Below are 24,828 nucleotides of genomic sequence, written 5' to 3'. Positions count from 1 at the left end.
CATGCCATTTGTTGTATCCCTTCCTTTCTTTTTGCTTATCTAATTTAGTCTCATTTCTTTGGCCCTCAGCTCTTTGCTGTACTTCTTAAAGTAACATCAGCCCTAACTTCTTCACCCGCGTTCTTATCTTACATTTCTGATGTTCACCATGTCCCAAATATACATATCGTCAAATTTTTCAAACTGTGCAAAATAGAGTGGTTCTTATGAAGAAATAATCAGCGCCCTCACGCTTAGGTACATAAGAAGAGGAATTAATATTTCCGTATGATTGCTTAGCATAAAATGGACAGGTAGTTATTTCTTAAGGCTGAAATTAAATTATATAAATGGAAACTAATAGATACTAACGTACGCACAATTTTAGGATGGAGGAACATTAAACATCCTACGTCCTCACCCTCTTATTTTACAGCAAAGGAAGCTGAGACAGGAGTTCAAAGTTTGGCATGAAATACATGCCAAAATAGTATGCAGAACACATCTCTTAGCTTTTGGGTTTCAGTCTAAAGTTCAGAAGCTTGAAGATATAAAATTTGCAAATTATGTTCACTTCCAATTTGGAATAAAAGGTTAGCACTTGGATTAAATGACAGCATTTGGAGTCAGACTGTGCACGTGAGTAGTTTTAACATAAAGACCTCATGTTCTGAAAAATGATCCAAGAGGAGGGTGTACTTGGTAGTGTGAGGTTAATGGATTGTTGGAGACATCTAAAATTATGTGTTTAAAAGCTTGTAAGATTTTTGCCAAGTTTGACTCTATGCATTTTTTCAACTGCCTTTTTCTTTATGTATGGCAAGCATTTTACCTTTTATGGCTTTTGTATGCTTCGGCTTTATAGCACAGTGGGAATGTATGCAGTTTTGCCTTCGGAAAATACTCTCCGGTTTTATGTAGTTATAACTAAAACAGTTTCAGCAGTTTTACCCGCAGTTGTTTTTACTTGAATAGTAGCCAAATACTACTACGATTCCAAAGATATTTGAAATTCCAGTAACTAGGAGTCAAAGTCAGTATGTACAACTGAGTCACTCTGCTGTACACTGGAAACTAACACAACATTGTAAATCAAGTGCACTTCAACGGAAAGTAAATAAAAAATAGATAAGCAACAAGGACATATGCAGAGCAAGACTCATCACCATTATTTTGTAGTATCTTTTAACGTATATAATCAAAAAATACTGATTCACTGTGCTGTGTACCTGAGACTACTATAATACAGTAATTTAGCTATACTTCAGTGAGAAAAGAATTATTTCTGAACCACTGAAGTATACTTGTATTTCTCTCATGAAACCAGAAATAAATAAATGGAATAAAATTGTGAATTTTTATTGAATGATTATTAAAATAAATCAAATTCTTGTTCCCCTGTTAAAAAACAAAACAAAACTAATGTCTGCAGTATGTTGGTTTCCAGGTTTGTTTCCTTTGTTGTTGCCGGTTTTTGACAAGGTTCATCAGTCTTTTTATTAATGGGAGGGTGGATTGGGGGCTCCCATGGGAGCCTGGGACACTGTGACGGGGAAGAGATGCCTCAGCCCCTACTGAGGAGGGGGTTTCTGCAGTTGACAATGGTCATGCAGACTCTACCCCCCAGACATACGAAGGGCCAGGGCAGTGAGGGGTACCCAGTGTGCAGGTCCATAGAAGCTTGGTCTCAGTTATAACGGGGGAACATTTTCGTGTTTATTCAAATGAGCGGAACCCTGGCGATCTTACTGTATTAATTTGGGGAATAGACAAAATAGATTAAAAGCTACAGCAAAAATATTTTTTCAAAATTTACTTTTCTGAAAGGCTAAAATGTTAGGATGGTCAGGAGAGTAGAGGTGCTATATAAGAAGACCTTTGGATTTAGTGTAAATAGGTTATTTCTCATAATCTGTTCAGATCTTTTTTGAATGAAGTTCCTATCTCTAAAACATATCCATATAATCTCTGAATGAAATTCTGTTAGTATCATGAGATTCAAATCTTTATTTCCTTTTGAAAAAAGAGTCTATTTTAGTGGTTGTTTTACAAACCTTCCTTGCCCTGTCCTTTTTCATATGGGCTATCTGGAAAGGATAAAATCCAAAATCTAATGTAACTTTAAGTATTTACTTTTAAATTTTAAAGAAAAATCCAAGACAGTTATGCTCTGAAAATTAAGAGAAAGAACCTTCAGAACTTTAGGGCTTGGAATAAAAAGCTTTGAAGATAAAGTATAGTTTTAAAAAGACTGAGAAGATTGTGTATTATCAGTTCCTATTTTTAAAAAAATAACTCTTCATTCTAAATCTTTTGGTAAGTGACAACTTCCTGTGTAGCTACTATCAGACCCTTAAATATTAAGTCTGTGTATCTTAATCTCAATGTAGTTTTTTTTTTTAGTTATAAAAATTCCTATTTTTTTCTTACCCTTTCAGCGAAATACTAATTCCTTTTCCTTTCTCCACTGAATATCTTGTATGGTCTACTTTTTGGTCACCAGCAATCCTGAAAATCCTTGTTTTACTCACGATTGGACCTTTTGGGGGTCACCTGAGGCCTTTTGGGAATCATTGCTTAGTCTAGAATGTAGACTTAGAGCAGTCACTCTTCCAACTTCTTAGCAGTGCGGCCCTTTTTTTATTTTATTTTTAAATTTTTTAACAACTTTATTGTGGCATGATTCCTGTACAATAGTACACATATTTCAGATATACAATCTGATGAATTTTGATGGATGTACATACCAATGAAACCACCACCACAGTCAAGATAGCTCACATTTCCATCCCTCCCCGAGAGGTGCAAATTTTGAATTCCCAACTTACACCTTCCCACCCCGTCTGGTAACTATAAGTTGTGAAACTCTTGAATTAAAATCTTTCATAGGAGTTTATAGTGTATAAATATGAGGCACAGAAGTGTACTGCTCTTTTGAAGCAGGGGGTACAGAGCTGGGGTTGAGCCCCAAAGACTTGTATGAGCAGGGGCAGTGCAGGACCCAAGCCCCTTGGGCTCCATGACGGCAGAATGGGTCTTTAGTGAGAGGTGAGTCAGGTGATGAAGGATCTTTGACCAGGGAGTACAAAATGTTCCTGCCTCATAAATTTTGAAGAAATACTTGGTTATGGTTGATTTCTTAGAAGTTGGCACAGTTAAGTCAAAAGCTGTTTGAGGTTTTGTGTTTTGTGTTAAATATGAAATTAATTGAAGTCAGAGTTCAGGAGAAAAAAGTAGAATAATGTTTACACAGTTTTGAAGTTAGTTGGAAACTTAACAGTAGTATTCTTAGTAGATGGGATTTTATATGCAGTTAACCAAAGTTTAAAAATAAAGTTTGAACGCATACAGTGTTCATGAACAAAAGCTATTGAGATTTTTTTTTTCTTCTCATGAAACAGCATTATAAAGTTAAGTGCTTGTGTTACCATTGGCCCATTTAATCAAATGTGCTTGGGGCACATATTAGAACAGATATAGTTCATTTTTGTAATTTCTTGTATGCCTCTCTTGAATTTTGCTTGATGCTCTTACCTTTACAGTTACTATTACATATGTAATTGTATGTTTTTTAGTCAGCAGCCTTTTGTGTTTTTACAATAGGATTCTTAGTATGTAGCTAAGGAATATGTTTACTTATGCCATTAAAAATAGTTTCCAAGTACTTTTTGTTATTCATTTATTGATTCAAAAGTATTTATTGAGTGCCAGCCATATGTCTCAAACATTAAACTTTAGCCCCTAAACCATGATTATGTCATTGTTGACTAAGGAGATGCTTCTCTGTCAGGAGTGCACCCTGCAGCAAAGACTGTTTACCAGCTTTTATAAAGCAGTACTTACTTCTGTTTTGGAGTCATTGTCATTTGAATTATGACAAAATAAAATTTTAGGTAGCAGTTTGAATGTGTTCCCTGAACGAATTTATGCATGGTTTGATATGAGAACATAAAAGAAAAAAATATCCTGGCTAGGAATATCAGGAGTGGATTCACAGTGAACACTAAGGTGCTTGTAGAAGTTCAAGATTTTCCAGGAAAGTTTCCGGGAATGAGAGCTAGAAGCCACGGAGTTCACCCTGTCAACCAGGATAGAAATCGACTCCATGCTGTTTTTTATAGGCCAGCATCAGTCTTCTACTTGAAATTCCAAGAAACTGTAATGTAAGTAAAGGGTAAACAGTTTCATTTTTAAGTAGAAACTCTCTTTGGAAAATCTCTTGTCAGTTGAACTAAAGATGCTTCTTATTTTCTATTCTTTGGTCTCATTTTTGACCTGTGGAGTTAACAGTCTAAACCTAATCTAATCTGGCCTTCATACATTGGCAATTGTCATTTTAGAGATACTTATGTTCCTTTAGTTAGCTTTTTTTTGTCTTTTGCTATAAAACTCAAATTTAGAAGCATCTTAGGATCATTTATCATATATGAATTCTCTTTTGCCCACTTAGAGGCAGAATCCTCTTCTGTATATGTTGGTTTTGTATTTTTCATGAGCTTTTCATGATTTATGCCTTGATAGTTTGAGAGCTTTTTTGGGGGGTACCTGATCCTATAATTTTCCTAAGTGTTCAAATAAATCAATCCTGATAATTTTTTAGGCAGAGAAAATATTTTAATCTATATTCATGTATTTAAAAACTCTTAAGAACTGTTATATTTATTGATACAGTGAATAGTAGGGTATAGTCTTTAAAAAATTAACTACAATAAAAGCCAACATTGAGTGATATTAAAGTCCTGTGTTTAAATAGGTGTCAGTGATTTACACCAACTGGCAAAAGAACACTGTACATAATCTCTCTGTAGCAGTCCTTGGATTCAATAATTAAAGATTAATGAATATATATTTTTGTTAACATTCATTAATAGAGAAAACTAGGGAGAAAAAAGATTCTAGGGAGATGCAAAGTAGCTATAAAGAGAAGAATCTTAAGAAAAATATAGTAATAAAATTAATTGTGCAGAGGCATAAATGGCCAAGTTCTGTACATTTGCCTCTGCTGTTTTTCCAGCCCACTCAGTCATAGATTGTACAACAGGAGTGAGATAAATATTTTTAATACTCTTCCATTGTAAATTATTACTTGTTGAGTATGTGCATACTTAGATTACTTTTGTAATGTATTTAAGAGATCCTTTTTTACTGGAAGAACTGAGATGCTCCTAAAATTTAATTAGTGAAAGATACCTTCTTATGCCAACCCTTTTTTTCCTCTAATCAGATTACGAAAACTGTGTATTTGGAAGAATTCTCCTCTAGCCAAATATATTTTTATTAGAAGTTTTTAGAATGAGTATAATTGCAGAAAAGTGTAGATTTTTCTTAGCAATTTTGTGAGCAGTGGAAAATTACATTACCTCTGCCTCTACTTCTTCCCATGTGGAGAAAATATCCTCATTACGTTTTTAATTGAGTGAAGAGAAAGATGTATTTCAAATCATATTATTTTTGTATAAGAATATGGTTTTTGTAATATTTCAAAGTTAGGTGAAACAGGAGAAATTCTTGTCCAATCTGTTATTACTAAAAAGTTTTAGAGAAATATTTTTACAAAATTCTTAAAACATACTGGCAAGTTTCGTATTCAGTGTCCCACTCAGATTTGGGGAAATGCTGACTGGTTTTCTTGTAATGTTTTTCATTACCTTAAAATGCACCATTAATGCCTAGGAATAGTAGTGAACTAATGAAAACTTTTAGCATTGACCTAGCCCAGTCAGCTTATTTTTTGCTGCCAAAATATTCAGCAGAAGACATTTAGTAGTTCTGTGCGCCACAGGAGTTGCTGAGGTAGGTCAGTATTAGGTCACTACCCAAAGATGCAGGGAATCCTTAAACCAAGGGCATCAAAGTAAAAGTGCACAGAGCACTTAGTGGGCAACAGAGGCTGGTTTGCATAGATAGGCTTTGCCTGCCTACTGATGGATGAGGTCTATTACCATGAGATTGTATTTATTAAAGGCAACACTTTGGCAATTCTATGCACAAGTGATTAATAGTCAAATGATTATAGATTTTAGTTAATTAGAAGGGTCAAGATGAAAATTCGGAATGAAATAGATTGAATCATTGCATTACACTGACATTTTCCACTTGACATTATTAAAGCTTAAAATTACTACTTGAAGTCATGCTATGAATATTCTGAGTAAAGTTTGATTGATTTTAGTCAGTTCTCCTAGTATATTGATTAGTCTGAAATGAGTTTTCAAATATTTGTTAACATAAGATAATGGCTTAATCTCTTTATTAGCAAAATTTTTGTTCACTTGTGCTGTTGAGTTAGAGAAGAAAAATCATCATTAATTTTTTAATATAATTTTTCTAGCCCTTTCACTATATGGTTACTAGTATTTTTTAACTTAAAACTTCTCCTTTTACTGTGTAGATTGAGTGAAATAACAGTCTTGTGAAAGAGAAAGCATTTTAAAGGAGTGCATTTTAACTAAGTGAGTAATGCTGTCCACGCAGTAGGAGAGTTAAATTCTCTTCCAACAATAACATAATAGCTTGTAGGTCAACAAATTCTGTATGGATTGTACCTAAATAACCTCTCAGTCTTGTTCCTTCAGCCACATGATCACACCAGAAGCTGATAAAAGTCATTTAGGAACTCATTCATCAGTGTTTGAGACTATGTTGTTTTAGCTTTAAAAAAAATTCTATATTTTAGAAGATGCTTTCATGTACATACCCTTACACACATGTATTCATGTGAAATCCTAAGAGATATATATGTATGTGTGTGCATCTTTCCATCTACTTTAGAATCTACTTTAGATTTCGTGGTCCTTCGCTTCCTAGCACATGAATAAAAGGAGCTACCACATGTTTAATTGGTAGCTCCTGCCAAGACTCCCACAATGATAGGCTTATGCCTCTGGTTATTATAGAGAATACACAGAAGGGCATGGACTCAGGCAGTAGGAGCCTTGCCCTGGTCCCCATGCACTGCCGTCATGGCAAGGCTGGTTACAATGTGATGGACGAAACCACATCTTCTGTTTAACTTCTCACCTGTTATCTTCAATTCAGAATTTCTTGGACATCTCCAGTGACATGCAACGATACAGTATTTTTTCTGTTGTAAGCCTACTGCACAATACGTGGCTTTTTGGTGTTTTTAAGCAGTATGTGATAGTGTGGATTAATGCACAGTGCTGATACTTGATACCATCCCCTCTTGGTGCCCAGGTCCTTGCCTTTCTTTCTTTTAAACTTAATGGCATGGAAATGCTGTGTTTATGTTGTGTGTGTGTGTGCTCCTGTACATCCATTCTTAAAACTGTCAACATTCTCAATCATGTTATCTTTATTTTCAGTAACATAAAACGGTACAAGTCATTCTACCTTCTAAACTTATTTGCAAAATTAATTTAGAAGTAAAAGTTGCTTCCCTAAATTGTAGGATGTAACAGCTAAAAAAGGTACTCAGTGGGGCGGGGAGGCTATCGCTCCGCAGTAGAGTGCATGCTTAGTGCGCACGAGGTCCTGGGTTGAATTCCCAGTATCTCCGTTTAAATAAATAAATAAAAACTTAATCCCTCCCCCTAGAAAAAAAAAAACAAAACAAAAAGAGGCCTAACACCTAGAAGACCTCTTGAAAAAGAAAAAAATAGAAAGTACTCAGATTTCTTAACTGTGGAGAAAGGAAAATAATACTGTATCAGAACGATGGTTACTTAAAGCAGGAATAAGGTCTAGTCTTCCTGACAAGTGATTTAAATCAAATGTCTCCATTAAATCTCAGAGAAGCCAAGTCCACTTACCTAAAATCTTCCCTAGATAGAACCCTAGATAGAATCAGCATATACGGGGGTGACTAAAAAAAATACGAAAAATTCAACAAGTCTTACATGGAGATCCGTCTCATTTTTCTTTTCATAACTCATGTTCTTAGGGCAAAAGAGTGCCGACATGATGAAGGACACATACCATTAGTTATGCCTTATATTTGGACTTTGGTAAATAAATTGTATCTAGCACTTAAGCGAAAGTGAAGACTGATTGCTTGTGCCATGATTTGACAAAGCATTTACACACTGTAATATTTTGAAGTATAATTGCTGAGCAAAAATGACATGCGAGTGCCTTATTTAATTGCATTCACTCCACTATCAGTTATCTATAGGCTTCAACACAATTCTTCAGTGAACTTTCTAAATTCAGCAGTTAGTAGCCTTTTAGCCCAATGCATAAATTAATGTTCTGACAAGCCTTTTAAAATGGCATGTAGGTGAATTTATTAGGAAATAATGCAGAATAAAATTTAAAAGACTTTGAATAGGTGTACTTTATATTTGGCTGGCTGTATCTTAAGAAGATTAGGCAATCCTCATTACATTATAAATTCCCCGTGGCTAATGTTAGTCTAGGTGCTAATGCTGTAACTCCCCAAATGCAAAATGCAGGAGTTTGAGATTGGGAAGCTGCTGTGTCCAGTATTGCTAGTGTCCAGCTGGCTAGTGCCACCGGCTAATTGTGTGCAACATGTATTACGTGTTTACCTTTCCCCATCCCATTATCCTGTATGTAAGTGTGATATTGACCTCCAGTAGTCTTTGGAAAGTAGTGGAAAGAAAAGGCAAGCAGGCTCAAATTAAGTGTAATCACAGATACCTGGGGGATATCTGAAAACACGGGAGCAACTGGCCTTGTTATGCTAGTTTCCTGATATTCGATTAGGCTAGTACTTGTAGGCGCAAAAGGACTTTGTATTGAACAGTTGCCATGGGTATGTACCATCTGACCGTTTAATGTCTGTGCTTATTATACTGGGTACCTCTCTCACTTGCCATAGATAAGGGTGTGTTAGAGAGCTTTTGCTAAATTGTAACCATGGACAACTCCAAAATTTCAGTGGCTTGCTTGCTCTCATTTACACTTTGCAGATCAGTTGCGGCTTTGGTCTCTGCCCTCTTTCCGAGACATATGAAGGAGGGGGGAAAAGAGTCATAGAACTTGAATGACAGCTCCTAAAGCTTCTGCTTGGGACCAGCACGTGCCATTTTCATGTTTCATTGGCAAAAAGCAGATCAGATGGAAGCAGAAAATAGAACTCTCCTGTAGGAAAAGTCCCAGTAAAGGCGGGGCAGCTAATATTAGGACAGTAGTAAAATTATCACACGGGCGTTAACATTCCTGTCTCCCTACCCTCACCCACCACTGCCCCTCCCCTACTGCTTGTGGTAGAGAAGTACAGAAGAACTTTTTTAGCTTTTATATGATTCTTGATTATTTTCCTTAATTACCACTTATGTATTACAGAGCAGAAATTAGGAACAGTAAAAATCAGAGACACTGGTGAATGTAGAGAGATTAGTCTACAGAGCATATCATGTTATTCATATTCATTCTGGTGACCTCTTCTGAGTCACTACCACAAAAAGTTGAAAATAATGTAGAAAAAAAGATCTTTCCCTCTTTTTGGCAGAGCTCCTTTCAGGGGATGAAGGAACCAATAGAGAAATTTAGATTAACAAATTACTTCATATTACACATTTTTATATCTCATGTCAAATATTTTCATATGTATTGTATTCATATGGATATAAATGTTCTCCTCTTGTATTCATATGGATATAAATTTGAAATATTTTAAAGTACCAAAGCTTTTAATGTAGGTTTCTTATTTATTATTTAAAATAAAAGAAAAGCACATAAAAACAGGAAGAGACTTCCATACTTTCATTCTGATAAAAGTAACATACATCATCTTATTTTTGCTGTTTGGTGTTCGTTTTTGGTATTACCCTCCAAAAGACAACCTGCATTCTGCTTGATACTTAGTTGTTACTGTCGAATGTTACTGTGGTAATATAAACTGAATTCAGTGTATTGTGTGCATATCATAATGAAATATTCTGCCTGGTCCTGATCAGAAAAGAGGTATATATTACATAATGCTAATCAAGCATTTATTGTTAGCATTTGGAAAAGGGCAGTAAGTACTATAATTTTAGTGGGTACATGTAGTATCTGTCAGAAATTTAACAGCCAGTTGCTTAAAACACAAATCACTGTACCATGGAAATTTAATTATAAGTCCTATTGTCTTTTTTAAAAAGCATCCCTTATGGTATATCTTAATATATTTTGGGTCCTATTTCATTTGTAGATGGTAGAGTTTTAGTTTTTAGTATACCAGAGTAGTTCTCTACATTCTTTGTTTCATCATCCCCTGCATCTGGTTTGGGCACCTTGAATTTATTTTTAATTAAAAAAATTGTTTTTGAGTTTTGCTTGGTTTGTATTTATTTGGTTTAAAACCAACTAGTGCCTTTTGGAAAGTAGACTCTTTCAAAGTGTTTTAAAGAGCAAGACCATTCATTCATTCAGCAGACTATTGACTGATTATAATCTTGTAGGTCATGGTGTTCTTCTGAGAAAGACTGATAATATATATACAATGTAAATGCTGTAGTGGAGGTTTGTGCTAGTGACTTTATATGTTATAAAGCCAGGTTCCATTTCAGTTATTAAACTGTTTTTGGTATTTGGTAGCATTTTAATGGTCTTACACTTCCACATGGACTTCTCGAGACCCACTCCTTACACTACCTCATTAAGAATTTAGCAACACCAGATCTGAAACCCTGTTCTCACATGTAGGTTTTCAGTACCTTTTCCTCCTCACTGTAAATGGGAAAAGTGCTTCCTTTATCCGTACAGATTAACGGCATTGTTGAGCTGAGGTCCTCTCATTGGAACGAAGTCGAACAAAGCCTGAAGAGTACTCCTTCCGCGTATAGTGACTGAGTCTTGGCATTGATGCGTCGTCTCAGGTTTTCCAGGCTCTTCTGCTCACCCTTCACTAAAACAGATAGAAAACAGCGCTTATGCTTCTTAATCAGGTTTTCTTAATCGGCGTTTTCTAAGATTAGAAAAGAAAATTGGTCTCAAGATATTGGGTATAGACACAAAACAGAGTTGAAAAGTTGGGTAGCCAGAGTAAACCCTTATAAGCCACATATTAAATAGATAGCTTTTTGTCCTCTTTAAAAAAATTTAAGTCCTTGATAGTTTCAGTTTGTCAACACATTTCAAATGTTATGATTGTAATAATAACTGCTGTGTTTAGTTGCTGGAGTAAATGAAGCAGAATTGTTGCTTTACTTGATGTAGTCTTCTGTCTAAAATTAAATCATTACAAATTCCAACTCATTTTGCATCACTGCAGAACATCATACAGTTAATCCAAAATATTTGTGGAAATTAAAAAAAATTCTAAGTAATATAATTTGTTTTACTTTTTAAATGTTAAACAGTTATTTATAACTTCTCGGAATATACAAAGCATTTGAGTCAGTTTACAAGGGGGAAATATTCTAGACTAGAAAAGATATTAATTAGAGGAAGAGAGAAAGGGAAAAGACTAAACACGTATGTAAATCATAAAGGCCACATTATTTATTATAGAGAGCTTTTAAGAAAATAAAAACGGGTCTAGCAATTTTAAAATGGCTTTTGTATTAATATGTTAAGTGTTATGTACTGTGAATTATTAAAAGTGCTGGATTTTCTGCTTAGAATTCAAAACCTATCATTAACAATTATTTGCCAGCCAATGAATGCAAGGGTCTTTGGATTCCAGGATGTGGAGTTACAAAATGATACTTAGACAAAGACAGGATTTTTTGTGTGTATGTGCCTGTTCAGTGTCTTGTGTCTAATGTTATGTTAGCTGCTTTGGGGAGGATCGGTACAGAAGATTGGTATACGTAAGAGAAAATAATGAAATACGAAGTAAATAGAATGTTAGTTCAACTAGAATATAGTACACTACAGACTGGTAATTTTTACCTTTGCTATTAAGTAAATAGAAGGTAACTATAATTGTAATAACATTTGTGTGTGAAACTAAAGCTATCTCAGCTATGGCTGAGATTATCTGGGTCGTAAAATAATGGAACTCATAGGTTGCACCAGAAATTAGCAGTATCTGCATATTGCTGTATGAATATGAATATTAAGCTATTAACAGTATGTAACTATATAAACCCATGTATCTGCAACTAACATATCTATCTTTATAGTTTATAGTGCACTTTTATATGTGATGTCTTATTTAAGAGAATCTTGGATTTAGGGTAGACTTTGCTGCTTTGTCTATGGTCCCAAGCTACTTATTTTTCTCTCTTAATGAGAGAGTCCATGCCAGCACTTCAGAGTTGGTATCCACAAGGCTAATGATGGTTACACTGTTCTCAGTAAATCAAATTTCTTAGTAATTCTTGGCTTAGATACTGAAACAAGGTTTGTCTCTAAAAATTCTGCAGAGGACTTTAATTCTTCTCACTTACATACCATCCAGAATCTGTAATACTAGTTCCTATCTCCTGCCTCCCACGCTCTGCTCACCCCTGCCCTATTTATGGTTTCTTTGTTTGTGGTTGCTGCCCAGTGAAAATGCTCAGGCTGCACTCAGGTGTATAAAACTCTGTCAATCAAAATGAATTTTCCTCCCCATTTCCCCTGTGCTCAGATTTTACGTATGCTTCCTTATGCTTACATATCCTAACTCACCTTAATAGTAATTTGACAAAGACTTCATTCTGGTCCTATTCCCACTCTGGAAGTTGTGTCTCTGTGCAGTTCTCCTTCTGGTAAAATTGTCCACTTTGGTCCCAACAACCTCGAACCACCTGTTACTGTTAGACCTGGTGTGTGCTCTCTTCCTTTTTCTGAGATAGTCTGTAGATTCTCCAGCAGATAACGTCATCAACATTGTAGTTGGTTTTTCCATTTGTTTTTGTGATTAAAAAAACACAATAAACACATAACACAAGACCTGATCTCTTAACAAACTTTTAAATGTACAGTACAGTACTTATAACTGTAAGGCCGATGTTGTATAGCTGATCTCTAGAACTTTTTTATCTTTTTGTTACTGAAAGCAACTCCTCCAGTCCCTGGCAACCACCATTTCACTTTCTGCTTTTATGAGTTTGGCTACTTTAGATACCTCACATAAGTGGGATCATGAAGTATTTGTCCTTCAGCAACTGGCTTATTTAAATAATACTCCATTTTGTGTGTGTGTGTGTATGAAACATTTTCTTTATTCATTTGTCAATGGACATTTAGGTTGTTTCCACCTCTTGGGTATTATGAATCATGTTACAGTGAACATGGAGTGCAAATATCTGTCTGAGATCTTTATTTCAATTCTTTTGGATAAATACCCAGAAGTAGAGTTGCTAGATTATGTGGTACTTTTATATTTAATTTTCTGCAGAACCTCCATACTGTTTTCCATAGTGGCTACACCGTTTTACATTCTCAACAACAGTGCACAAGAGTTCCAATTTCTCCACATCTTTAGGAGCATTTAAAAAAAAAACATACTAACATGTATGAGATACATAATATCGTGGTTTCTGATTTGCATTTTCCTGATAATGAGTGATGTTGAGCATCTTTTCCAATATCTGTGTATCTTTTGTTTGCCATCTGCATGTCTTTTTGGAGAAGAGTGTATTCAAGTCCTTTACCTATTTTTTAATGGAGCTGTATTTGTGCTATTGAGTTGTAGGAGATCCTTATATATTTTGGATATTGACCCCTTATCAGACATGTGGTTTGCAAATACTTTCTTCCTCTCTATAGGTTGCCTTTCACTTTGTTGATTGTTCTTTTTCCATGGAGATTCTTCTTAGTTTGATGTAGTGCTTGTCTACTTTTGCATTTGTTGCCTGTATCTATGGTATCTTATTCAAGAGATCATTACCATGACCAATGTCCTGAAGCTTTTCTCCCTATGTTTTCTTCTAGGAGTTTTATAGTTTCAGGTCTCACATTTAAGTCTTTAATTCATTTTGATTTGATTTTTGTGTATGTGTAAGATAAAGGTCCAATTTCATTCTTTTGCATATGGATATCCAGTTTTACTAGCACTATTTGTTAAAGAAACTATCTTCTCCCCAGTATTTAATCCTGGCACTCTTAGATCATTTGACTGCATATATGTGCCTTTATTTCTTGGCTCTCCCTTCTCTTCCATAGGCTTATATGTCTGTCTTTATGCCCATACCATACTGTTCTAATTACTGAAGTTTTGTAGTATGTTTTGAAATTGGGAAGTTTGAGACCTCCAGCTCTGTTCTTCTTTCTCATGGTTGTTTTGGCCATTTAGGGTTCCATATGAGTTTTAGGATTGTTTTTTCTATTTCTGTAAAAAATACCACTGGAATTTTGATAAGGATTGCATTGAATCTGTAAGTCACTTTGAGTATTATGGGCATTTTAACAATGTTAAATTTTCCAATCCATGAACATGGAATGTCTCTCCATTTGTTTGTGTCTTCTTTAATTTCTTTCAACCCTGTTTTGTATTTCTCAGTGTACAAGTCTTTTTCCTCCTTGATTAAATAAGAGTTAGGCAAGACAGAAATGAGTCCCTTAAGTGTTCCTTCCAAAAAGCCATAATGTTGGCTGCATGCTCCATCCCCCACCCCAGCCAACCACCAGGAGAAGTTCCAAGTCAGGGTGATCTGGGGCTCATCTGTTCTGGCTTGGTGGAGGAACTGTTGCTGGTACAGTGAAACTTTCTTTTTATCCATTTCAGTACAGCTATTCTTGGCTTAATGTTGCCTGGGGTACCGCGTCTTCTTAACTGGAATCTGGGAATCTTATAAAGGTCTTTTGGTTCTTCGTGTTATTGTTAAATTGCTATTTCCATGGGGAAGTGCAGGCTAGGATTTCTTATTCTGCCATCTGGCTGATGTCACTGCAACATTGTGCTCTTAATCCCATGCACAATGAACACTCAGTACATACTATATGCCAGGCTCTGGATGAGAAATTTGGGTTATAAAGATGAACTAGATATGTTTGTTATCTTTAAGGACCTCCTCTGGTTTGGAAGACAGACATGTAAATAGTGAATAATTGTAAAATGTGTACTGCTGTCATCTAGATGGAAACAATTTATTGTAACTTAATATCTAGAGGAATGATGTATTCAAGGAAGCTGAGATTTGAACTGGACCTTGAAATTTGAGCAGGAAGTTTAGAAGGACATCTCAGGAAGAGGGAACAGCCGTTAGAAGCAACCATGCAAGACTGTGTTAAACAGAGAACAGGGGAAAATCCACCAAGGAGAAGGAAATGGGTATAAATAAACTGGATTGGTTACTTGGGACTTGCTTACTAACAGCTTTGTTTGCCAACTAAGGCGTTTGGACTTAGAGCATCAGGAAGTTTTTTAAAAAAAATAGGATAAAAGAATAACCTCCCTTGCTCCCTCCGTTCACAAAATTCTGTCTCCCTTGTGGAACATGAACAACAATTAACAGTTACTGCATTTAGGGAAACCAGTGGCAGCATCCAAGTTAAAGATAAGAAAAAGTGATAACATGACAGTAGCCATGCAGATGGAAAGATAGGATTTGACGAAGATTTCTGGGATGAAGCCAAGAATTAGTAACCAAATGTTTGTAGGAAGCAAGAAAGAGATTAAAAAGGTACCCTATTATAGGGCCTATAGTAGATTCCTAAAGGCAGGAGAATGGAGAAATGAGAAAGCAACAAAGTGACAAACAGATTTTAAAGTATCAGTGATAGACACATTAGGGGAAAAACCCTCAAATTTCTGCTGCTTGCTTTCATTCTTGAATTTCATAAAGTCTTCAAAGTGAAAGAACACAGAATGAAGTAAATTTTGAATTAGTATTTGAGCCAAACTTAATTGAATTATATCCCTGCTAAGCTCAAAAGCATTTATGATACTACAATGCTGTCCTGCCTGGCTCTGCTCTTTAAAGTTCCCGCAGACACCTGCCTGGGTTTTATTCCCCACAATTATTGCATCTAAGACAGTTGATGTGATGAAATACAGAAAGAGTTCCCAAATTCCAAAACAAACAAACAGCAAAAAAAGATTTTGTTCTGTAAAATTTATTTATTTATAATCCAGAATTTGTTTCCATGTGGAAATTGCATTTAACAAACAATAACAACTTACCCAGAAAACTACCTGCTGGTGACATGAATTGCACAGGATAGCTAGAAAACAGACACTTTTATCTTAGGCGTATAGCTTAGCTCTTTTCGTTACCAATTTTGTCATCCTGAATAAGTTCTTGAACCTCCTCATGGTATAATTTGCTCATCTGTTGTAATAGTACCTACTTCGTAGTGTCATTGGTAAGCTCTTTGAGGAAATTTGTAGGCAGGATAGTGTCCCAGTGATAACCAGGTGAGATTAAAGAAAAATGACCCTGCATAAAAATATATTAGGATGTGTGGAAATAGTGACAATCTGATAATCTAGATATTTTGCTGACTTCTTAAAATCTGTTATAGAGAAACATTCTGCTTAATGAATTTCAAACCATTCTAAACATAAAATAGAGATCTTGAACTTCCTTTCTGTCAAGTCAACAGAGCACCAGTTCCTATGGTTTTGTTCAGTTAGTTATTAACTTTTACTTTTTATGAAAATTGTATCCCCAGTATTCTTAATAACATTTGAAAGGTTTAATTCTATAAGCAGTTTCTCTTTTCTTTTCACTCTTCAACTCATTCAACAGTAATAGAATCAGGGCATTGTTTTATAGGACAGCCATCTGTCTTACCTACCAAAATCAGCATAATTTAAATCTTATTATCATATTGAGCACCTCTATCATAGTAGACAAGAATTTTTCTTATTCAGTAGTAGCACCATCCAAAGCCAAAAGTAGTTTGTCAGGATGACAGATTTAGGTCTCAGGTATGTGCTTGGAGGAATTGATGCAGTAGGTTTCTTCTTTATACCTGGTTTTGGAGGTGCAAGTAGCATATCTAGGACATGTTGATTTATTTATATTTTTTAGTGGCCGAGGAAGGCTAACTTGAATTCATACTCAGTTCATTTTGTGTCTGCATAGTAACATCGAATTATGAAGGTGTTCCTTCAGTGTATGTGCAGTGCATTTATTCATAACTAACTGATTAATTCCTCTCCACAGTATTGTCTTGCAATGCTTTCAGAGAACAGAAATGGCTTAGAAGTTTCCCATATTTATTTTCTTCATTTAGGGACTTCTTCCCCATCATATTCTACCTTTTTATTGGCACTTGTATTCAAATCATACATTTTTCTATCACTGTCAACATTCAAATTTTGAAATAGCTATATAGCATGCCTCAGCTCAGCAGTACTTTCCTTTGGTATCAGATTTTTTTTGTTAGGTATTTTCTGGAAGGGCATTTGAAAAAAAAAAAAAGCCTTAAGGAGGCCCATTTGACTTTAAGTTAAACTTCCTGGTTTGGAGTGGTCCTGTTTTGAATTCCTATCATAGAGTTGAAAATTAAAGCCAGTGAGAAGTCATTTAGCTCTTTTTTCTCGATAAGACTGAGGGTTTTTCTCGTTGTTTCATCTTCATTTAACTCAGAGTCTAAAGCCAAATGTACCAGCCCACTCTGGATAGACACAGTTACCAACAGAAGGCGTAACTTCCAGGATTCTGGCTCCTCATCGGCGGTGCTTAGTCTTGCGGTTGTTACTTACTCACTTCCTGTTAGAAACCTGGATGAGGTGAGTCAGTTTTAGGGAAGATAGTGTAATGCAGTTGTTTCCCAAATTAGTCTGTCAGTCAGTTAATTAACTAACCAATTTGTTACGCTTTCTTACTCTCTCTTTCTTTTTTCCTCTCTCCCTCACTTCCTCTCTTTCTTTCCTCCTCCCCTGCTTCCCTCTTCCTCCTCTCAGTAGAATTATTTTTCAAGTGAAACGGCTTGGAAACACAGCACAACTGATCCTGTTCTTCATTTGAGCATAGTTAGGCTTGCACACTGCTGGCACACGAGCGGATGATGTCGGTAGAGCTGGTTTATGGTGGTATTTCCCAGCACCTCCCAGTTGGAGCAGTTGAATGCGAAACAGACTGAATGTTGAAACTGCAAACCTGCAGCCCATTCACCACCCACGCTGTCATTTGGTTCTGTTTGACTATGTACTGTATCTTTTTAGTGTTTATTCTCTGTGCTTCACAATTTTCATTCACTTTGCCCTTTTCTCCCATAACTCAGCTGTTTCTTATATCCTTTTCTGTCGAGCCATCTTCACTTCTATTTTAGAAATAATGCTCTATGTTTGCTAAGGTAATTATTTATTAGGAACTTAACAAGCCTTCTTATTAGAATTGTTTTTATGCCTGTTGGTTCTTTAGTCCAAATTGTATATGTTTTGAGTGGCCCGTACTAACACTGTTTTTCCTCCCAAATCCAGTTATGTGCAGTGTGTTACTTTGCAGAATGCAAGACTTTTTCCTAGGAAGTCTTACACTGTGGTCGGCCCTCCTTATCTGTGGGTTCTGCGTCTGTTCATTTAACCAAACAAAGATGGAAAATATTCAGGAAAAAAAAAATTCCAGAAAGTTCCAAAAAGCAAACTTGAACTTGAAGCATGCTGGCAGCTATTAACATGGTATTTACATTGCACTAGGTGTTACAAGTTAGATAATCTAGATAGGATTTAAAGTACCCAGGAGGATGTACATAGATTTCATGCAAATTCTGTGCCATTTTACATTAACAGACTTGAACATCCTTGGATTTTAGCTTCTGTGGGGGTCCTGGAACCAATCCTCGGAGGATATTAGTACCTTATAGCTTAAATGTCTGTATATAAACATGAAAAGTGAAGTAGCTCTGATTTACGAAGGGGAATAGAATCCCACCTTGCCTTCTCTCACTGCCCTGTGTATCGACTTGCCCTTGTTAGCATTCTGGGGGACTTTTGTCTAAAGACCAGGCAATCCATCTTTCCCTTAGGAACTCGAAATCCTCTCGTTGGATCCATTTGGGTTACTGGGAGAATATATAATTGGACTAAATCATCCTGGGGTTCTTGAAAATTACTGAGCTGTATCTCAGCTTTATGCTTTGCACTTTTGGAAGTCTTTGCAAAAGCTAGCTTTATGAATCTCTTTATTTGCTGGAAGATTATTGTTGAGGACATTACTCATTATATTATATAATGTAACATGTGAAAAATTTCTAAGAGAGTTTATTTAGGGAGAAATTATCCTCTTTCAGGAAATGATGTATTTCTTCATTTTTGGTAACAAAGATTTCTGTAAGGGATGGAATTTTTTTTTTTTTTTTTTTTTTTGCCTCAAGTGCTTGGAAACTTCACAGTTATGGCAGATATGTTGAGCCTTAAGGTTGACATAATTGCTTTCTTTTCCTCAACTAATTTTTTTCTTTTTATTGATTTTTTATGGATCTTATTCCAGATGTCTTTTTAAAATAAGCTTTCTCTTTGGGAAGAGAGGAAGTGTGTAAAAACATTCAGTACCTAAAAGTAAAGGAGCTGGACGAAGAGAGACTCATTAGTAGACTCTTATAATCTGGGTATGAGATGACAAGGGTCTGTTCGGGGGCAGGAATCAGGTAGAGAACTGCTGTAGGGGAAGGTATAGCTCCGTGGTAGAGTGCATGCTTAGCACGCATGAGGTCCCAGGTTCAATCCCCAGTACCTCCAGTAAATAAATAAACCTAATTAACCCACCCACCCCCCAAAAAAAAGCTGAAAAAAATTTCATAAAAAATGTAGAGAGCTGTTGTATTTCCATTCTAGTAACAGAGACATTCTGGAGCTATGATCAAGAGAGACTAGATGAGAGAAAAGTGAGGAAAAGGTAAAAGTTCACAAAGAAATATGTAGACGTTTACATAAAACACAGGAAGAGGAATAAAATTGAAAGCAGAGCTCCTAAATTTAGTTTTAGATAAACAGCTTTTGGTATGCATTGAAATGGTAATGGGTTTTTTTTCTTTAGTCTATTAACATGATAAGTTTTCATAAGAAGTATTCCAATTAATAACCATCCCATTAATTCTAGAATAAACCCTTCCTAGGCTTTCTTCCAGCTTTATTGAGATATAATTGACATAGAACATTGCATTAGTTTAAGTGTACAGCATAACGATCTGATGCATGTATATATTATGAACTGATCACCACAATAAGTTTAGTTGATGTTCATCACCTCATAGTTACAAAATTTTTTCTTTAATTTACAAGTTATGAGAACTTCTAAGATTTACTCTCTTAGCAACTTTCAAATATACCAGTATTGTTAACTATAGTCACCATGCTGTATATTACATCCCCAGAACTTATTCATCTTATAACTAGAAGTTTGTACCTTTTGACCCCCTTTGCCCAGTTCCATCACCCTGCACCCCCCCACTTCTGACATTCACCTTCTACTCTGTTTCGGTATGTTTTGTTTGTTTTGTTTTTAGATTCCACATATAAGTGAGATCATACAGTATTTGTCTTTCTCTGTCTTACTTCACTTAGCACGATGCCCTCAAGGTTCATTCATGCTGTTGCAATGGCAGAATTTACTTCTTTTTTTATGGCTGAATAGTATTTCATTTTGTTTGTGTACACACACACACACACACACACTTTCTTTATCCACGTGTCCACCGATGGGCACTGAGGTTGTTTCCAAGTCTTGGATGTTGTAACCCTGCTTGGTCTTGCTGTGCTACAACTACTACTACTACAATTTACATTTAAAATCTCCCAATACTTAGGATTTTTACATCTATGCTTATAAGGTATATTGGTCTGTAAGGTTCTTTTATTGTACCACGTGTGTCCACTTTTGTTATTAAAGTTGGTATAAGGTGTTAAATGCCTCAAAAATGGCATTTCTTTTTCCTTCTATAATTTGACTCTTCTAAAAAGATAGAGTTGGTAAAACTCACTGGTAAACGATCTAAACTGAATGCTGTTTGAGACAGCGTATGTGTTGTTGTAAAGATGGTGGAGATTTTCGGCTACAGTTTAGTTTCTTTCATGGGTGTTGATTTTTTTCAGGTTTTCTTTCTTTGAGGGGGGAAGTGGGGGTGTCAATTTTTATCACATATTTTTAGGTGCTTGGTCATTTCATATGGTATGCTGTATTCAAGGCATCTGAGAGTCTGGAATTTAGAAAAGAAGTTAGATTTAGTCATCAGCGTGGGAGTGAATAAGGTTTCTAGGCCAAGACTCTAAAATTAAGAGTGAAGGGAACCAAGAACAAAATTTGCGTTAGAAGCTTCTATGCCGTTCTCTCTTTTTTTTAATTAGCATTTTTCTTCACTTTTATCATATACCGTAGTTTAATCATTATAACCAATATGTTGTACCTTTTTGGCAAGGAGAACATTCTAAGTATCAGCTACTTTTGCTTGGCTGTGCCTACCAGACATGGTAGCAGAAGGGAATGTAAACAGCCATTAGGTCAAGAGGTTGAGAGTAGACTTGGTAAAAACGGTTACTTGCATGGTAACTAGATACAAGGTGCCTGTTTTTGTTTTTATGTTTTTACAAGTGTATCCTTTCTTCTGGTTTGGCCTAAGTTTCAGTGGGAAAAGAGGCCCCAAATCAGAAACTTCAGATTTTGTATTTTATTAAGCGGCCCCACTCAAATGAGTCAAATGTGAATGGTTGTTCTTTCATTATTAGTTCCTCAGGGAAACTGAGGTTCAAGGAATTTTATCTAAGGTTTTTCTGTCTTTGACTCTTTCACTTTTGTCTTTATTTTTAGTTTCCGAGATAAAATGCATATTTTACCTGAATTCTAGGAATCGTAGCTCAGTGTTCCACTCTCCAGTTTATTACCTCTTTCTCTGTAGTCACCCTTCATTGGCTGATCTAGAAAAATCGAGGCAAACCCTTTAATTGCTTGTCTTTTTTCGGTTGGCACAGTGTCAGATTTTGTTGGTTAAGGGTGCTGGCACCGTCCCATTGAAGGAGGGAGGGATCTTTCATGGTTCTGGAGTGCTTGCAGCTTCCCTGCCTCCTGCGGTGCACAATGGTCAGCAACACCTAACAACCAGCAGCTTCCTCCTCACCCTGTACCACCCCGACCTGCGCCCACCCGGCGGTTTTGCAGCCCAGCACCTCTGCCACTACCACTGTTGCTGTGGTAGCACCTGTAGTATACGGCAAGCAGCAGCTTCTGGGCGCTTTCATAATGGCGTGCTTCTTGTAGGACACCTCCCCATGAATGGCTTTCCTTCACACCCTAGCGGGTAGATTTCCAGCAAATTCTGCAAGTGCTGCGCCGCAGCAGCTCCTTTATCATCCAGGGCACCACGTGCCCTTTCCAGCTGTCTGGATCTTAGCAAGGCATGGGGTGTGGGGTTCTTTTTCAGTCACTCTGTTTCAGTCCTGGGGGTGGTGCTTGCTCCTTAATAGTTGCTCTTTTTATATTCTGTAGTGTTTTGTTTATTCCTTAGAAGTCAATCTGTTATTACTCCGATACTCTTAAGAATTAAGAATTCTTTATATTAAATTTTTCCTGTTTAAATGGCTGGTTGGTTTCTAATTCCCGATCAGAACTTGACTGAAACGCTGTGTAAAATGCAGGGTCTAATATATATAAATTACTAATTAAGGTGTTTCTTTAGATTTTATTTTTTAGTTGAAGTATAGTTGATTTACATTGTTGTGTTAATTTCTGGTGTACAGCATAGTGGTTCATTTGTGTACATATATATATGTGTATGTATATTCCTTTTCATATTCTTTTTCATTATGGGCCTATTACAGGATATTGAATATAGTTCTCTGTATAGATTGCTATTCTTGAGCACATGAGTGTGGAATATATTTCACCATAATGTTAGTTTTGATGACTTTATTGATTTCAAACTATAAGTTTTGAACTCAGAAGATATATGCGGCAGTGTGATCTTATGTCATGTGATTAATAGATTAGACATCCATCTACTAATGAGTTAAAAAAAACCCTCCTTGGAATTATAATCACTTTGCACTATATAGTTCTCTGCATAGATTTATTAATTTCTTTAGTAATTTTATGAAGTAGGTTGTAAGTATCCATTTTCTATAAGAAGACATTAAGGCTCTAGAGTTCAAAGGGTATTCCATAATAGCTTTGGATATTTCTTAACCATCAAATGGTAAATTCACTAGAACATACGTCACTCAGTCAGTTAAAACTGTTAAGCATGATGCCAGGCATGTCTGTTGTGGACACCTTACAGCCCTCTCTTCTAGGAGCCCTGCCCCCACACCTCACAATCTTGACTAACTTTATGAGGTATCACTTTATGTTTTCTTTTTCCCCAACAGCCACAGTACATTAAGTTGAAGGCATTTATAGTCCTGTGTCACATGAGCATCGCTTTAGCTTACGACATAGTATTTTGTTTTTAGTTGATTGCGAATGTTGATTTCTCTTTTTTTTTTTCAGTTTGCAAAACTATATGACAGGAAGTCTGTAGCTAAATATCACTTTATGATTTCCATCTGTTGAAGTACAATAGTGTTTATGCAATAGTCCAGATTGCAGTGTGACAGAAATGTCCTATTATAGCAGATAGAATCCTAAATGATCATTGTACAGTCTAATGAGAAAACATTTTTAAACAAGTACTTCACTTAATTTCAAAGCAGAGGAACTGAATAGTACAATTTGATGACAGCATCTGGTCTGCTGGGTGTGTTTGTGCTGTCAACAGTAAAAACTTTTTCTGACTCCCGTAGAAGTTGGTCAGTTCGCCCGTGTGTATACTACTAATGGCAGCTGGGCAGGCCAGGAGGTTGTATTAAGTCCCTTTGAATATCTTTAAAAATTTTTTATTTTTCTGTTACCATCAAGAGTATCTTCCATTATTTTGTGAGGCTTAACTGGATGGGTGGGGTGGTTATTTTGAGTTTTTTATTATTTCGCAGTGTAGTTTTTGCTAAATTTTATTCTGAATGTGTTCACATTTACTAAACAGAAATCACCTTCCTTATCATGTGGAGCTCTAGCCATTTCACATTTCCCTGGCTCTAAAGTGGAGGGGTAGAAGAAAGGAGATAAAAATGATGGTCTTTGGAGTGTCCTAAAGTGCCGAGTGATTCCAAGGTTTTTCGTTCCCACCATGTGTGTTTGCCTCTGTTCCACTGTTACAAATGCAGCTCTCATCCTCAGGTCTGACCAGCTGCTAGCTGGCCGTTTACTTATTTTTTCCTGCTCTAGTAGATGCAGTGCTAAAGCGAATCAACGCACTGCATCAGCGTGCTGCACCATCCTTCATCACAGAGCACCTCTGTGTTCCCCGAGTCTCAGATTTTAGATACTGCAGTTCTTAGTTTGATTGTTTTATTGTCCCTTTTCTTTAGGTCTGTAGTAGTTGGCTAGGGCTGCCATAGCAGAGTACCACACTCTGGGGGCTGACACAATAGGAATCTATTTTCCTGTGTTTTCAAAGGCCACAAGTCTGGGATAAAGGTGTTGGCAGCGTTGATTTTTTTTTTTTTTTTTTTTTTTAGTTTTCTGAAGCTTCTCCCCTCAGCTTTACAATGGCTTTCTTCTCCCTCTGTCTCCACAAAGTGTTTGTCTATGTCTTAGTCTCCTCTTTTTAAAAAGACACAGTCAGATTGGATTAGCCCCCCCAACCCCATGGCGTCATTTTGCCTTACTTACCTCTTTAACAAATCTTGTATCCAAATCCAGTGACATTCTGAAGTAGCAGAGGTTAGAGAGATGAATTTGGGGGCATGTAAGGAGACGACTCTTCTGCTTTCTGTGCCTGACACCAGATGTGTGACTTTGTCCACACCAACCAGTTTGCTAACTTCCAGACACCGACCGGGTGTTGTAAAATTCAATGACACTCCTTACCTGGAGTTAGCATCAGACCCTGCAGGCTAATAATGGCTCAGTCCCACCTCCCCCATGACAGGCAGAAGTTCAGGTTGTCACCTGTGCTTCCGACCAAACAGCTCCAGGTTGGAGGTTCCCATCCCCCCTCCTCAGGTTGACAATTTGCTGGAATGGCTCACAGAACTCAGAAAAAGTTGACCTACTAGATTACTGGTTTATTATTTTAAAAAATACA

At 36.3% G+C, this 24,828-nt stretch overlaps 1 protein-coding gene across 2 annotated transcripts in view; it reads left to right on the top strand.

The window, feature by feature from the left end:
• Positions 1 to 24,828, top strand: part of HS2ST1 (heparan sulfate 2-O-sulfotransferase 1) — a 154,249-nt gene that overhangs the window by 59,786 nt on the left and 69,635 nt on the right. The gene's annotated exons all lie outside the window — the stretch shown is intronic.

The sequence above is a fragment of the Vicugna pacos genome, chromosome 13 (genome assembly GCF_048564905.1).
Source record: "Vicugna pacos chromosome 13, VicPac4, whole genome shotgun sequence".
Lineage (NCBI taxonomy): Eukaryota > Metazoa > Chordata > Mammalia > Artiodactyla > Camelidae > Vicugna > Vicugna pacos.
Note: the sequence above shows the minus strand (reverse complement) of the source record. Positions and strands in the feature narration are given on the sequence as shown.